The sequence below is a fragment of the Aptenodytes patagonicus genome, chromosome 3 (assembly GCF_965638725.1).
Source record: "Aptenodytes patagonicus chromosome 3, bAptPat1.pri.cur, whole genome shotgun sequence".
NCBI classification, from domain to species: domain Eukaryota; kingdom Metazoa; phylum Chordata; class Aves; order Sphenisciformes; family Spheniscidae; genus Aptenodytes; species Aptenodytes patagonicus.
This window is the reverse complement of record NC_134951.1, coordinates 119125783-119141152: the sequence shown is the minus strand read 5'-3', so window position 1 is coordinate 119141152 and position 15370 is coordinate 119125783. Positions and strand designations below refer to the sequence as shown.

The 15370-nt window shown below is 45.5% G+C and overlaps 1 pseudogene; it reads right to left on the bottom strand.

Moving 5' to 3' along the window:
- Positions 1-491: 491 nt before the first annotated feature.
- LOC143158682 (U6 snRNA (guanine-N(2))-methyltransferase THUMPD2-like) lies at positions 492-14246 on the bottom strand (annotated as a pseudogene).
- Positions 14247-15370: the final 1124 nt, after the last annotated feature.

The window sequence follows — 15370 nt, the reverse complement described above, 5'->3', positions numbered from 1 at the left end:
CAAACTTCAAAAAAGAAAAAGAAAGAAGAAAAAAAAAAAAAGCCCAAACACACTACTAATTGTTATCTCCACACTAATCCCGGCAGAGGAACACACTGCACGAGTCCATCCCAGCTTGCCAAGTTGCAAATGCTTGTCCAAAATAACATCTGAAAGCAATTTGCAGTCATTCCCTCTAAAAATACTTCCCTGTCAGCTCAGCAGCCACGGGAAAGCCTTGAATTAGACTTATTCCTCCCCAAATCCCTTTTGCATAGACTAAAAGAATTGCTAAGACCTCTCTCTTTCCAGCAGAATTTTTCCATATGGTTCTTTGCAGGCAGAAGTCACTTTGAATCGTTCATCCGCTTGGCAAGATTTTCCATCTTCTACATTGTGCCCTTGGAGTAACATTATCACGTGAGGAAAAGCATTACTTTTGATAGAAATAAGTCTCTCCACCCTAAAAACCTAAAGCATACCCCTCAGACACATGCAAACGCTGCAAAGAATTAATACAGAAAATAGTTTATTTTCCACTCCAAGAGATCTCAATAGCGACATTTCAAACTCATCGGAAACAAGCTTTAAAATAAAATACAAGACTGCAAGGCGCATGGTAAAGCAAACATCCAGCCCTCAAAAAGAGCTGGGGACTTCTTCAGACAAGATGTGCTTCCTAAAAACATTGCTGAAGGTGGAAATCCATTTACAGTTAATACTACCGCATTTGGTTTTGCAGTTCTGCAAATGAAGTCTTTCCCTCCCAGAGAAACTCCTCCCGATACTGAGAGGCTGTGTCTCATTACAGTATTTTATGGTAAAAACATCTGAAACACTAGTAGGCATCTTCCACCTCTCCTAAAAACCAAAGAGAGAGAAGCAACACCTTAGGACATCCAAAGAAAGTGAGGTGAGCCAACAAATGGCACAGGGTTCGGATCAGCAGGGCTCCACCGGATCACTGCCATGCCGCTCTTCAGGTGTAGCAGGATTCAGGTTCACGTAGGCACAGTGCAGGAAAGCTGCTGATTCCCAGCAGTAGAGATCTTCCTGTATTTGTATATGAAAGCATCAGTCTTTCCCAGACTAACCCCATAGACGCCATCTGGCACCAGAGACCCAAAACGTCTCTGTCGGCTGCTCGGAAAGGATTCTTCAACACCATTCCCCAAGGAGGAAGAATTCCCATCAACAATCAGGGCTTTTGCAGTGGCGGCTTCACTTGCGCCATCAGAAATGGCATTAGGAGACGCATTTTCAGCACTCTTGGTAATGCCATCCATGCGCTTATGGAGATCTTGGCTCAGCAGCAATACAATAGTGCCTCCAACACGAAGTACTCTGGCAATTGCAGGAAAAATAAAGGTTAGGTGTTCATCCTGCCTGGCATTCATTCACCCGTGCAGAACTCGACACTGCTGACACTTCAGATGCCAGGTGCGTTCGATAAAACACCTAAAGACGTCAAGGGTCATGGCTCAACTCAGTAAGCTACGTCTCCAAATGGAATTTAAATGCCCTATCTTCATAGCTCTTCCTAAATGGGAGAACTGGGCCCTATCCTGACTCCCAAACATTTCCGACCTCGGGAGTTCTTTCCATTGTGTTAGCAGGGAAGATGGACCATGTGTTTTTTCACTCTTAGTACTCTTCCAAGGACTGAGGAGAGTATCACCTTCAAACCCCGTTTTTGGGTTGCATGAGCCTCCACCAGTCTGCAAAGGAACAGCTTCCCAGGGCAGCAAGAGCTTTTCAGGTTGATAAGGCAATCCTGAAGCTGGCCTTTCCCTTTGGAAACTTTAAAAGGTCTGACCTTTCCATGTTCCACTGATCCTTAATGGCTTTCAAACTCAGGAAACAGAGGAAAATTTACCATTGTTTGCAATCCGTTTTTCCTTGTACATGAGGAAACGTTACACTTGGCTTTGAAAGGGGGGGGGCGGGGGAAGACTATCCTGGTTCTGTTCACAGCAACTGGACTGAACAGTCTTACTGGTGGGGCTCTCCTGGTAATGGTCCCTTCCTCGCCCCCACCTTCCCAAGGAAATACTTTGCTTAGGATGGCCCAACAGAGCAAATGAGACCAGAAGACAAGCACGGCCAAAGGGAGGAATGGTCAGCGTAAGCTGACCTAAGATTGCCCTGCCGTTCTGTGGCGCTACCTCACCTTCCTCACCATCTTCCCACCCCATTCCTGCATCGGGTGAGCGAGACCAACACCCGCTGAAGACCCATCCTACAGGAAGGGCTTGTTTTCAGCCAAAAAAAGAAAGAAAGGGGCAGATGGTTTGAACCGCCCGTTAGAAGCGGCCCGCCATTAGCTTGGCTCAACTCTGCCACAAAACGACAGGGCGAGAGATGAAAGGAGGCATCTAAAAGCAGACCAGGTGGCTAGCTGGACATGCCAGTACACGCTGACAGAAAGGAAAATGCATACCCCCTTTTTCTGGGCTGAGATCCTTCCTGACAAGGCAGGCTGGTAAAAGCTTGGTTGTGAACCCAAAAGGAAAGCCTATGATTTTATACACAAGCAGTCCTCAACTGAGAAAGGATTAATGCTTTATTTGCCTGGCCAGGCTTTAAGTTTGTCAAGGTCAGCCTCTTCTCTTTCTCCTTTCTGTCACCATCACGCCTTGTAAAGGACCTTTGTGAGCGTGGCTCACACAAGCAGCTCATTCCTTGTCAGCTTGCGCTGCCATCAGCACTTCCACAGCTTGCAAGACAAGCCACAACAGCCTTTACGGGACAAGCAAAGGACTCAGACTTTCACAGCCTGCACAGGCTCAGATTACAGAGCTGGAGAGTGTTTGGAATAAAGCAAACCTGAAGCTGACTAAACGCTTCGGATCGCAAACCATCATGACATTTACACCAAGCCCCAAGCACGTCAAAGGCCACACGTACCTCTCCATTTCCTGGAGAATATCCGGAAGGAGCTGTATGTCTTTTGTGATCTTGAACTTCTTCCCAAACGGAATATCCGAAATCACAGTGTCAAAGCTTTCTGAAGGCAACGGCAATGCTGCAGAATAAAGGCAGGTCTTTACATCCAACTATCGGAAAAATGAACAGCAGCTATGCCCTCATTCACCTTACAAAACTGTAAGATCCTTCTGGACCCTTCCTCACAAACGGCACTACGAAGCTACCAACCCAATGCAGACTGGGAAGAGACAAATGCACGAGAGCGTGGTTTAGCTTGCAGAGTCCCTGTTACTGGCAATACGTTTGCCCCAATAGCAAGACTCTCCGAACAGGGGACTGCATGGGTCCAAACTAACTGATGCTTCTCGACTCACAGTACATCTTTACAAGCAAAATGCAAAAGAAGAGCTAACCTTGCACGCACTTTACTTGGCGCAGATGTTCAGACGCACACGTATGAATGGCAAGGAACCACACGTTAAATACCCCTCCACCCCCCCCACCCCCCCCTTCTCTCCCCCCGCAAGAATCTGGTTACAGCCACAATCGCTTGGATTCCGTTGGCGCTAATGTCTTTGAAGTATCTCCCTGGAGTTTCTGCATCCTGGGAATAGTCAGTTCTCTTGACCATGAGGCAGCACTGCACCCTTGTGGTGATGAAGACTGGCCACGTACCAGGCTGTGCTGGCCAGAGCGTAGCCAGCATGTGAAAGGACGAGACTATGGGTTCTCCATCCCTCAGGATGCTCAAAACTCGACTGGTCAAGGCCCTGAGCAACCTGACCCAGCTTTGGGCTTAGCCCTGCTCCGAGCAGATGACAGGGCTAAAGACCTCCAGCGGTCCCTTCCCACCCAAACCCAGCTGTGATTCTGTGCCAGCCTTTCCAGAATTGGCTGGAGAGGGTTCTTGGACCACCCTTGGAGCAACGCTTGCAGCACAACAATTTTATAACAATTTTTATCTACAAGTGGAAGGACAAGTTACCTACAGTCCTTCTCAAAACATGCAGAAGTAACAGCTTCTGACCAGCGACAAAGACACCAATTACTTGTTCAGTATTAGAAAAGCTTGACATCAAAGTACCTTCCATTACCCTAGAAGCCGGGGCCAGTCGCAGCTTTTAAGTAAGAAATAAAGCTCGCTCTCTATATTCTTACAGAAAAAGAAATAGTAATGTTTCTTACCATTCTGGTAAGAAGTAGACATTGCAAGGTAAGAAAATATGCATACGCTTCATCACCCATGCACAGGGAAAAACACCCAGCTTTCGTCTGTCATTAATTTCATAAAGGACTAATTTAGACTCGGGCTTTGAGGCCCAGAATAAGGTCATAAAATTATTACCTTTTCCCCAGACTAGCTCATGAACTGAGAGCAAACAAATTCCCTCTCCAGGAAAAAGGCATCGTCATCTAAAATACACCTACTGCAAAACATTAACAATTCAACACTGAGCTTAATGGGTCCCCACTATTACTCATTTGGTACATTTAAGTTACCAAATGGGGGGGGTGGGGGTGGGGGTAGAGGGGAGAACAAATAATTATCCGTTTGCTAGCACTACAGAGTCGCTACTCAGCTATTTGCTGAGCGTTAGTTCTACTACACATCCCCCCAAGAGAACCTACACTACCCGTGTAATCCCAGAACCACAAGAAACTTCAAACATGTCTCACTTGGAAAGCCTACAGACATACCTTTCACAGAAGCTCTAAGTAACTCAATCTTATCCATCAAGCCTGCAGTCCTAATATTCACAGCTGCACCCTCCAGCTGTGAATCACTTATATCAGCACCCCAGTAACAGGCTTCCTGTTCAGAGAAAAAGAGAAAAGCCATTTGGTTGACAAACAGGTCTATTTATTTCATAAACCCTTCTCAGAACTGCCTTGTTGGAAGAACGACTCTTCCAGGACAAACCCCTTGCTGGGCGATCTACTACCGCTACGCAGAGCAACACCTAGACCCCGAGGACGGAAGAATGGGGGAAGCCTGTGCTGTCTTCACTGCTTTCACGTTCTGCTCAAGACACTTGTAACTTACAGAAGTATTGAGGCTATGTCCTAACAACAAGATCCTAGCTAGCTACAGACAGCCACGCTGCCTCTACTACTGATTTATACTGATACAGCACCCACCTGCACAAGTACGTAGAACTTGGTTTCACATTTCTGTGGAGGAAAGTTTGTACTAAAACACTTTTAGCAACTGCCTAGAAAGATCAGTTTGGTTCCAGCTTTCCAGTAATGGACCTTGGTATAACTGCGCGACAGATTTTTCTTGATGCAACTACAAGCCGTCTTGCAAAGGTCCTGCCTCTTGCGGCTGTGATACTCACGGGCCACTCTTTGGCAGCTTCCAGCAGTATCGTTCCTAGCCCACACATGGGATCCAGCACAAAGGCCCCCGCCTGCAAACATAAAGGGGTTATTGCATCCCAAGCAAGACAGACTCCTCTCCCAGGACAAAGCTTACTCGGGGATGTACACATCACCTACATACTCCCACTGACTCCAGTGTAGGTAACAATGATCACTGGTTTACCAGGCCAAACTTGCTTGTAAGAGAATATAGTTAAAAAGCATTAGTAGTTTCACTAAAGACAATGCATCAATGCATCTAGCCTTGAGGGGACATTTAGGGGAAAAAACGATGAGTGGACTGCAGACAGATACTGGTACCAACTTAATCTGTGGAAAACATCACCCTTGCTTCTGTTTTCCCTTGGGAGAACCACCCCAAACAAGGTTTGAAGCCTGGACAGTGAAAAAATCTTGCCATTTAGACATATATCTGTACAAAGAGTAACACCTCTGCTGAGAAGGACCTGGGATTACAGCAGGGACCTGGCTGAACAGCAGGTGACAGTGCACTCTGATCACAGATAAGGCAAACCCCGTCCACATGCATTAGAGCATGGAGCATTGAAATCACCACACCTCTTCAAAGCTTCCAGCTCCATCTCTGACGAGCAGCAACCCCCCCCCCCCCCCCCGCTTCATTCAGGACTCTACATCTTTGCCACGAACGTTCGCTTACACTGATTTCAGCCAGAGATGCCGTGGCCCACGCAATTGTTGACCGCAGTCCTGCTGTTTTGATATACTCTCTGTTTGCCAACGGAAGCCTGCAGACAGCAAAAAAATCAACCTAAGATAATGGTACAGCCACCCAGAAAAGCCCACGTAAAATGAAAGAACAAATGAACCGGACAGATCTGCAGACAGACAGACAAACGGACAGAAACCACAGTCTGCTTTTATCCATAACTCACTGCAAAGTCTGGCCTACGTGCTCAGGTAAGCTCCAGACAGACCACAAGACTAATGTGACAGTCCAGTGAACTTTCAACCAGAAGATAAATACTCACAGTGGACAGCAAGACTATTTAGAAGCTATGCCTGTTCTGATACTGCCAAGACAAATCTGGTGAGCAGAATGCCTACCTGAAAAGAGGAATCCCCACCACAGAGTGAATGTCATTAAGATGTACAAAGACCTGAAAGAGGAAAAAAATTACATTACAGGCTCTCAACCTGACACGACAATAGCTTTAACTCTTTTAAACCAGACACAGAAGATGTTTCTACGAACTTCCGATCCTAGATTTTAAGAACAAAAATACATGCTTTAGACAATTATGATTCATTGGAAGAAATCACACTAGGTCATCTGAATGCCACTTTAAAGAGGATTTAATATTTAAGCAAGCTGGGAGGGCAATTTTGTCAGCCAGGAATCCATCAGCAAGCACTTGAATCTTTAAGGGAACCAATTTTTGTAACGCTGAATGGATATTTTTAATTATGAAACCATTTACTCTAAGCAGGAGAAGATTATTCACTGCATACTAGCACTCAGTTACTCACACACACACTTTTTTTTTTTTTAAAACAAAACAAAACAAACCAAAACAAACAAGTGCCGCTAAGCAGTATTTCAGATGGAAGGCAAATGTGGGTAGTCCTTCCAGAAGCATAGGCAGCTCAAAGAAATTGTCCTCCTGTCCCATAGAGAGCATGCCAAAGGAAGACTGAGCTCCCCAACAGGTCTTGCATGGCTGCAGTCCCTCCCCAGGAAGCCCAACGAGAAACGTGATGCTTTTGAAATATCCCAGTCCTCAGCACTTGAATGGTTTCTGAGCAAAAAATCTGGACCAGAACAAGAGCCCCACCTGAGGCTCAACAAAGCCATATTTGATGGACAGCCTGGGAAAACCAGAGCCAGTAGATGAACTCGGAGCTTTTACAGAAGGCCTCAGACCTCCCAGCGTCAGCGCTGAGAGCAGCTGCCATACGCCAAGCACAGGGATGGAGAAACAGCTTGTCAAGAGCAGTGAGTCCTTTCCAAGGTCTCCAGACAGCTCGCACCATGGAGGGTGCCTTAAGCAAGCTGCTTGTCAGGGACAGGGTCTAGGAGGGGGCTCTTCCATAGACGGCATTCTCAAGTCGAGTTCCTCGAGAACACAACCTTGCCGCTCGCTCTCTTCCCCTACAGAGGCTAAACTACCTGCCCAACGGCTCAGGTGATCTCCATTTTCAACAGAGTCAGAGTCCAGCAGTGTGTAAGCGTGCTGGATCCTGAGACATCGCCTGTATGGCTCCTTCCCCTCACGTACAGGCCCATGCTGGCCATGCTGGTATTTATTTAAGCGCTCTGGAAGGCACGCGCACAGTGGCTACCAAAAAGCTTTGCTCAGCGCTACCAGATGATTTCTAGTTAAATTCAGCGGCAGAAAGACAAACAGGGAGAGGCCACGGTCCTGAGTGCAACGGGAGCAGAGAACAAAACAAAAGATACCGGGGGCAATTCTGGAAGCAGCAACAGGCCACCTGGCAGACAAGCACCGCTACCTCCAGATCGGGGTCCCGCAGATCAGCCCGCCACCCAAACTGCTTCACGAGCGCTATGCCAAGGGCTCTTCCGATCTCCTGCAAGGGGAAAGAACAGTCACAGGCAGTAAAAACAACAGACTTAAGAAAACCACACGTCACAGCCTTGACTGCACAACCCTCATGAATACCCGGGAAAAGAAAGAGTCCCTCTTTACCCCCGCTAGGAGAACAAGTCGTACAAAGGCCAGAAGAGGTACAACAGGGCACAGCAAGCGAGCCAGGGGTAGAACAAACACACCGCAGGACAAAATGACTATCGCTCAGCTGGAGCGCGGGAGGCTGAAGTTCAAGTCCTGCCCAAGGTACAGCAAAACTGGTCATCATCTCAGGATTCTCTCTGACACGCACAAAATATTTCCGATGGCTGTAAACTAGATTACCTAAGAGAAAACCTATGAATGCACAACTGCAGCTCACAATGTTAATGCTTTCATGCAATCTAGAAAGCTCTGACTACCTTCAGATTATGAGAGTTCAAACACACAGCACAAATTTAAGCAAACATTAGTGCTGGCAGGCTCACGTGTCCCACCTTCCCAAGGTACTAGCTTGGGGGGGGGGTGGGGGGCAGAATCTAGTTGAACTACTGTTACCTTCAAGTAAGAGAAATCTACATAAATTGCAGCTACACAGCGTTTCTCCTTTAATTTTTTTAAGTTTTCCTCACAGTAGAAAGATCTTCTAGATGAGAAGAGGGCTGGACGGAAAGGGCCCCTGGAGGTCTCTATGCCACCACTCTCTCCCAAGGACCAAAATCCACCCCCCCCCCCCCCAGGACACCTCCCAGGGCTGCACCACCCGCCTGGGGAACAAGTTCTCCCCAATACCCAACCAGAGCCCACCGAAGCTGCAAGTTCTGGCTTTTGCCCTTCTTTTACGCTGTCTGCCGCAACCGAGAGGAGTCTGGGTCCACTGTCTTTGCAATGGCCCTTGAACTAGCTGTAAAGTACTAGCAGATCGCTCCCCAGGCTCCACAAGCCCAGCCACCTCAACCTCTTACCTTTACTCATCCACAATAAAAGGCATTGATTTGAAAAACATTCAGGGCAACAGTGCCCAGAAATTAACAACAGCCCTTGTATTTCCACCCGTTTAAGGTAAACGCAGGTTAAGGGCTTTTTTGAGAAAATACGGAAAAAGCTTCGATCAGTCTCTTATTCTGAAACACGCAACACGCAATTGAAACGACAAACTACGCACCTCCCTTCACCTTTGCTAAATTCTTTTAAAACAGAGGTACTTTAGCATACCTGTGAGGGAAGTATTTTGGCACTCGCTCCACCCACTACAACGACAGGAGACTCTGAAACTGAACCTAAGCTGCTCATTCGCAATAGGTTTCTCTCCACTGCTTCTGGAAGGGTCTTCTAAGGAAGTCTTGCTTTCAGTCCGGCAGTCCTGATCGCTCTTTCTCTCTGGTACCACACACCTCTCTCCAGCTTCCACTTGACATTCCCCAGGCACAGGCTCTCTCACTTGTTCTGCTTTCTGCCTTTTAGTTGCAATGTTTCTCTCTTCTTCTGATTTTCTCTTCAGGGGCAATCGGTTTTCTTGAGAGACATCGTCTTTTTTCCCCTCGCTCCCACGAAGGTTTCGCCAAATAGAAATAACATCCAGCCAATACTTTGGTTCCCCAGCGACAAGGCTTTTAATCTCTTGCAGCATTTTCCCTGGAAGAAAAAGCAGTTTCAGGTTAAGTAGTTCAGTCTCAGCACCTGATTTTCCTAAAGACTGAGAACAGCTGTTAACAGAGACTGTGTTCAGATTTCATTCATGTGGGAATCCAGGAACCACAGCAGCAGCAGACATCACAGGCACAGCTGAGCTCTCAACACCCACGTACCCCACCAGCAGAGACCCAGGCATCCCCCCGATTACAAGCTCTGCAGAACCAAGATTAAATCGCACAGGAGTTGAGCTCTGCAGAAGAATTCAGCAGCTCTAGAAAACCAGACCACCACCTCTGAGAGTCATTCCCAGGGACGGAGGACCAGCCTACCATGCCATCCTGCCCAGAAAGCACTCGGTCCAGCATTAGAGATGAGGGACACTTTCCGGGATTGGAAGACAGACATGAACACGAACCACTTTGATGCAGCTCAGAAAAGCCACAAGTTTATTCGTTTGGAGGGGAAATCTCTCCTTGCCGTTCATCAACCTGCCTTCAATCCTGCAAAGTCTCCAACACACACCTAAACTTACACCCGTGGGTAGTCCTCTTGAGCTAGCTACGACAAGAGAGGCACGAGGAATATAGAGGCCAATTCACTTACAAACCTTGAAGCTGGTCAGGGGAGGGGGGGGAAGGTGTTTTTCTTTCTCATTTTAAATTTCAGGATCATGGTTGAATTTGATCCTCAAAGCTGAAGGCCATCTGCGATCTCCCAAATAAAATCCCACCAGCACACAGATACCAATCCATCTTACTTGAAATTCTTACTCCAACACTGACAAAGAATGTGACCCGAGTAGCTGAGATTTACAAGAAATCTGTGTACTGAACAGTTAAGTGACACAGCATATACGTCTGGGTCCACTCTGCCTAAAGGAAAATGACTCATCAGTAAAATGCATTCAAGGTGTCCAGAACTGGACTTCAGTTTCAGGGTGGGGTGTTTGTTTTCTTCTTTTTTTTTGGGGGGTGGGGTGGGGGGGAAGGTGTCTTACACATACACATATACGTACAGTGCCAGCAGAACACAAGCTGGTAAGCGTCATGGTTTAACCTCCGTTGGCAACTGAGCACCACACAGCCGCTCACTCACACCCCCCCCCCCCCCCCCCCCCCCCCCCCCGCCCCGGTGGGATGGGGGAGAGAATTGGAAGAGCACAAGTGAGAAAAACTTGTGGGTTGAGATAAAAACAGTTTAATAATGGCATAGGGATGGAACAATTTCACAACAGGACCGAAAATCCTCTTTGGCCACACCACAGAGTTTTCCTCAAAGAGCTGCACGCTCAACAAGGCGAGTCTCTCTCACCTTCTCTCTCAGGAATCATTTTTTCCCCTCAGACGAAGGCTCATAAAACTCAGCCCTGGCCATTTCAGCATAAAGCTTACCAGCAGCTGATAGACACCCGCAGAGCAATACGGGTGGACGCTCCCCTCTTTGCTTGTCACCGCAGCATTTCCTTACAAGAGGAGGTTTTGGGTAGGATATTAGTTGAACATAACCTCCCCCCGCCAGTTCCCACAGCCCTGCCCTTTGGTTCCCTATATCCCTGCTGCATTGCCCTGTCGGCTGTGGCAGAACAGCCGTTGCGTGTGGCCAAGCTGCGAGCTCAGCTCTAAGAAGTGACACAGCCGAAGTGCTTGTTAAAGCCTAGTCAGCATAACCAAACTGGTTTTCTTCCAAAGTGAGAAATTTCTTAAATTTTCTGCACGAAAAATGAATCCGGTTCAAAGTACTGTAACATGCAGCCCTGAGAAAAGTCTCCGATTACTGACAAGGCCTATTAGCACAATGGAAGTTGGACTAAGTTAAAGCAGTCGAGCAGCATCGGATAACTGCAGGAGGAGGATCCATCGGTGTGTTAAGGACCTGGATCACAGCCTGAAGGAGGGGAACACGTATCATCTTACAACTTTGGAAGCTGTCTCATCTCTTAGTTTTGATCAGCCATCTATAGTTTTTTAATGATGAAACAATAGGCCTGCTTTGTTTTTTCCACCCTACAGTCCATAAGCTGAGAGACTGCGGTAAGGCACCGGCCACAGAATTTTATTTTAAAAAAGAAATGAAAATTATCCATAAAATACAACGTGTTCAGAGCTTTTTAAGTGTGGAACACGGTGGTGAACTGGATTTGCTGTGTATTACACTGCGCTCTTGCTTTTCTTGTGCTTGAGGTCTTGCCCTCCTCTGTGATAAGCTTGCTTGGCCACTGCAGAATGGCACTCATTCTGTCAAATGTTTTTCAGCTGAAGTGAGACACAATTGATGTGGTTGGTATGCTCCTCTATCTTCCATATTGACAAAAATTCTGTATGGCAAGTGGATATTTTCATGAGTTTAGTAGTTTTTTTATTTAGAATTAAACATGTTATAGTGTGGCATTACTGGCTCTCTGTATTCTGCTTGCCCCGTTCAGAGCCGGAGCATTACAATGGAAACGGGGAATATATTTAGGCGTTACTGCCGTGTTTCTTAGCATTTCGAATGGATACCACAGTAAATTATTTCTATAGCTTTTCTCCCGTCCCCGTAGCAAACTGTGCGCACAGAAACGTTTTATGTTTTAACTGTACAGATTTAGATCTTAAGACTTCTTACTTAATATTTATTCTTATTTTTCTTTTGATAGGAAATCCTTAAGTAACATACAATTTTAAATTCTCGGGATGCTCTAAAACAAATATGGCAAGCATGCCTGTCATCTTTTTTTTTTAATCTTTCTTTGGACCACTGGTTTTCTTACCGAGAGAACAAATTTTTGCCTGTGTGTTCTCTTGAGGATTGGAGGGAATAGTAATTAAAGCTGAATCTGAGGTTTTAATTCTAAAATTTTCTAGTCTTTCGTATTCCAGTAAGTAGACTTGTTGAAAAACAGAGGGGGCTGTACTGTTTACTTTTTGTCCGTTCTTCAAGAATTCAAAGAGATACTTTGCATTTTTGGTACTTTTTCTTGATTATTGGACTTGGAGATTTTTTCCACTTTAACTCGCAATGCCATAATTTACTTCAAAGAATCAGGGTTATGACATTATAATCTCTGACATTACAAGCTATGACATTATAATGCCTGATCTACTTGAAGATGCCTCTGCTGATTGCAGGGGATTGGACTAGATGACCAATCTAAAGGTCCCTTCCAGCCCAAACTATTCTATGATTCTATGATTATTAAGGAGAAAGTGCCTTTATGGGAACGAGGGTGTAAAATAATTAAATGCTTTGAAATACGGCAATTTTCTGTTTAAAAATAAAAATACCAGCCTTGATGACATTTTTCTAGGGAAGGAATCGTTCATAATTCTATTTAGAACAGTTTATCTGGATAATCTTTCAGGAAGCATTCAATACAAAACAGGGATTTTTGGGGTGGGAGGATAGTTTTTATCCTTGTAAATACGGCACAATCATTGCAGCAATTATTTTAATAGGTCAGTCTTTCACTGTAGCGCCCTCTATGAGTAACACGTCTGCTGGGCTGTACCCCGTCCTGACTCATAACTTTCCTTTCTTTTGTAACCAAAAGAGGAACCCGACAGCAAACTTCAAAGAACGGTGAGTATGTTCTTAGGTGATGAGTGGGCAAATCAGCATGGGCATAGCTGATCGGCTTTGGTTTTGGCCGTTTGAGAGTGTTGGAGATGCTTGATAGTACTCACCTGAGGAGACAGTAGTCATTTCAATTTAGTAGAACTCTGCTTGGTTTTTTACAAGTGATAGTGCTAGAATCAAATTCGTTGCAGGCTTCCTGGGTCGGCATACCTGTACTTCTCTGGAAGCAGACATGAAAAGAAATGTTTTAAAGAAAGATGCATGTGGCTAAATCGATTACTCCTTCCTTACGCAGGGGTCGTAATAGGATGAAAGGACCAAATAGTTCATCCACAGCTGGTTAAGGTAACTCCATAAAGTTAGATTGATTGCTCTTGAAAGATTGAGAGATTTCTTCTGCAGTGCATTGACTTTTAAATAACTTCCAAGGAACAGCTGTGCATGTGCTGATGAGCTTGTCTTACACTTACTACGACGTTTCAGATAAGATACTGGCTTGTTTGGACCAAAGGCTAGAAGAAGGTTAATGCGTTTGACTTGGGGGAAGCTTTCACTGTCAGCTACATATGTAGCCATCTTACTTCATTTTCAAGTCTTCAGTGGGGATTACGTAGTAGCACAGGCAAGCTGTAGTCTCTTTTGACAATGTAAATTGTAATACTGTGTATGAATATCTCCTCCACTAGCCAGAGGCGCACCTAGCTTGCTTTGCTGCTGTCAACAGCATGTGTTGTTTGTGCATAGACTCCAGTTCTAAATAGCCTTCAGGCCTGTTTCCAGCCTTCTTTTGTGTTTCAGCTTCCGCTTGTGAAGCTTCCTAGTCTTTCTAAAACAATTTAAAAGTGAGCTTTTCAGAGCAGGCTGAAGTCTGGCGATATGCAGTCTTCACTTCCACTGGCCTGAACAAGGCATGAATACGTGGAATTGCTGCGTATCAAGTGGAAAGGGGAGCTGGCTTGTCTTCCTCGAGGTCTCCGAGGTGTGGCTGGGCATTTCGTAAAGAAATCCTCCAAACAGAGAGAGCTGCCTCTAATAAAAGTGTATTTAAACTCCACCAGCCAAGAAAGGAAGAGTACCGTCTACATCACATTTGACGTGTTTAGTTTTTAACATCTTTAGTCTAATTGCTAACCAGAAGGATTGCAAGTTGCCTGGAGAGACTGTGCTCTGTGTTCTGAGAAATCAGCTGAGGCTAATTACCGGGGGGCGGGGATGGTTGTAAGGGAGGAAGCAAAAGAAAAGGTCAGAGTTATGCTGTCATTGAATTGTCACTACATTGTTGCTACCTAGATGAATGACCTGCTGCGGCTATGGACTACGCAGGCTTCTCCTACACACTTCTTTGTAGGTTTTCTAGCAAGCTGATCAGCTCACTTCCAAATACAACTCTTTGAAAGAGGTGGTCAGTAAGCTTTTTCTCCCCACATGGAGCAGACGGTTTCAGAGAAAGTTTCAAGGTCATCTTGATAAATACAGCACCGGAGAAAAGGCAGACTTGTGCTTAATGAGCAGCTTTTGGAGCTGTGGGGCTGAATTAAACCGTAGCGGACAGAGCTGGAGTGGGAAGACATGGAAAGAAGTGTCATCACTGAAAGCATTAACGTACAGGGAGGAAAAACGTAGTATGCCCCTCCTACATTTGTAGGAAAAATAACTGTCTCTATATAGTTTGACGGAAGTAATCAGTGTTTTGCCGGAGTCCTACTTCTGTTGCAAAGTACCACCTATGGTGCCGTGAAGAAAGAAAGAAGAGCAGCTTTTCTTTGCTAAGCGGGTCTTGAGCTTATTATTCTTGTAAGCTTAGTCTGAGAAGAGGGATTTTGTTCTTAGCGTATTTAGCATCTTTGTTTTTACCTCTCCCCTCCAAGAGATAATTCATTCTGCAGGACCATAGTCTGTGATTCTGATAAGAAATTCTGCTGGTACGGGTAAACGTGGACGTAATTAATTTTCCCCAAAGTTCGATAAGCAAGAAACTAGCAAGCATAATAGTGGATTACAGCTCAAATCGACAGTTGGCATTTTCAGGCTTTTCTGCTAGGTCGGTCCTGCAAAGCATTTCGATTGCCAGCCATAGCACTTTTCTCAGTTATATTATTGGCTGTGTCACACGTGGCTGACGTTATTCTAGGAGGTCGTTCAGTGTCTCTGTAGCACAATTCACCCAGAAAAGTCAATTGTCTTTGCGAAACTCGACTAATGCTGTAAATGTTTTTGAAAACTTTGGGTGAAAGTTGCTATAGAGTATAAAATGTGAATCTTACGATAATTTTGGAATAGTAGCGTTCCTGCTAGTGGAAAAATGCAATTGATAGAAAATGTGATCGGAGCACATCAGGTAC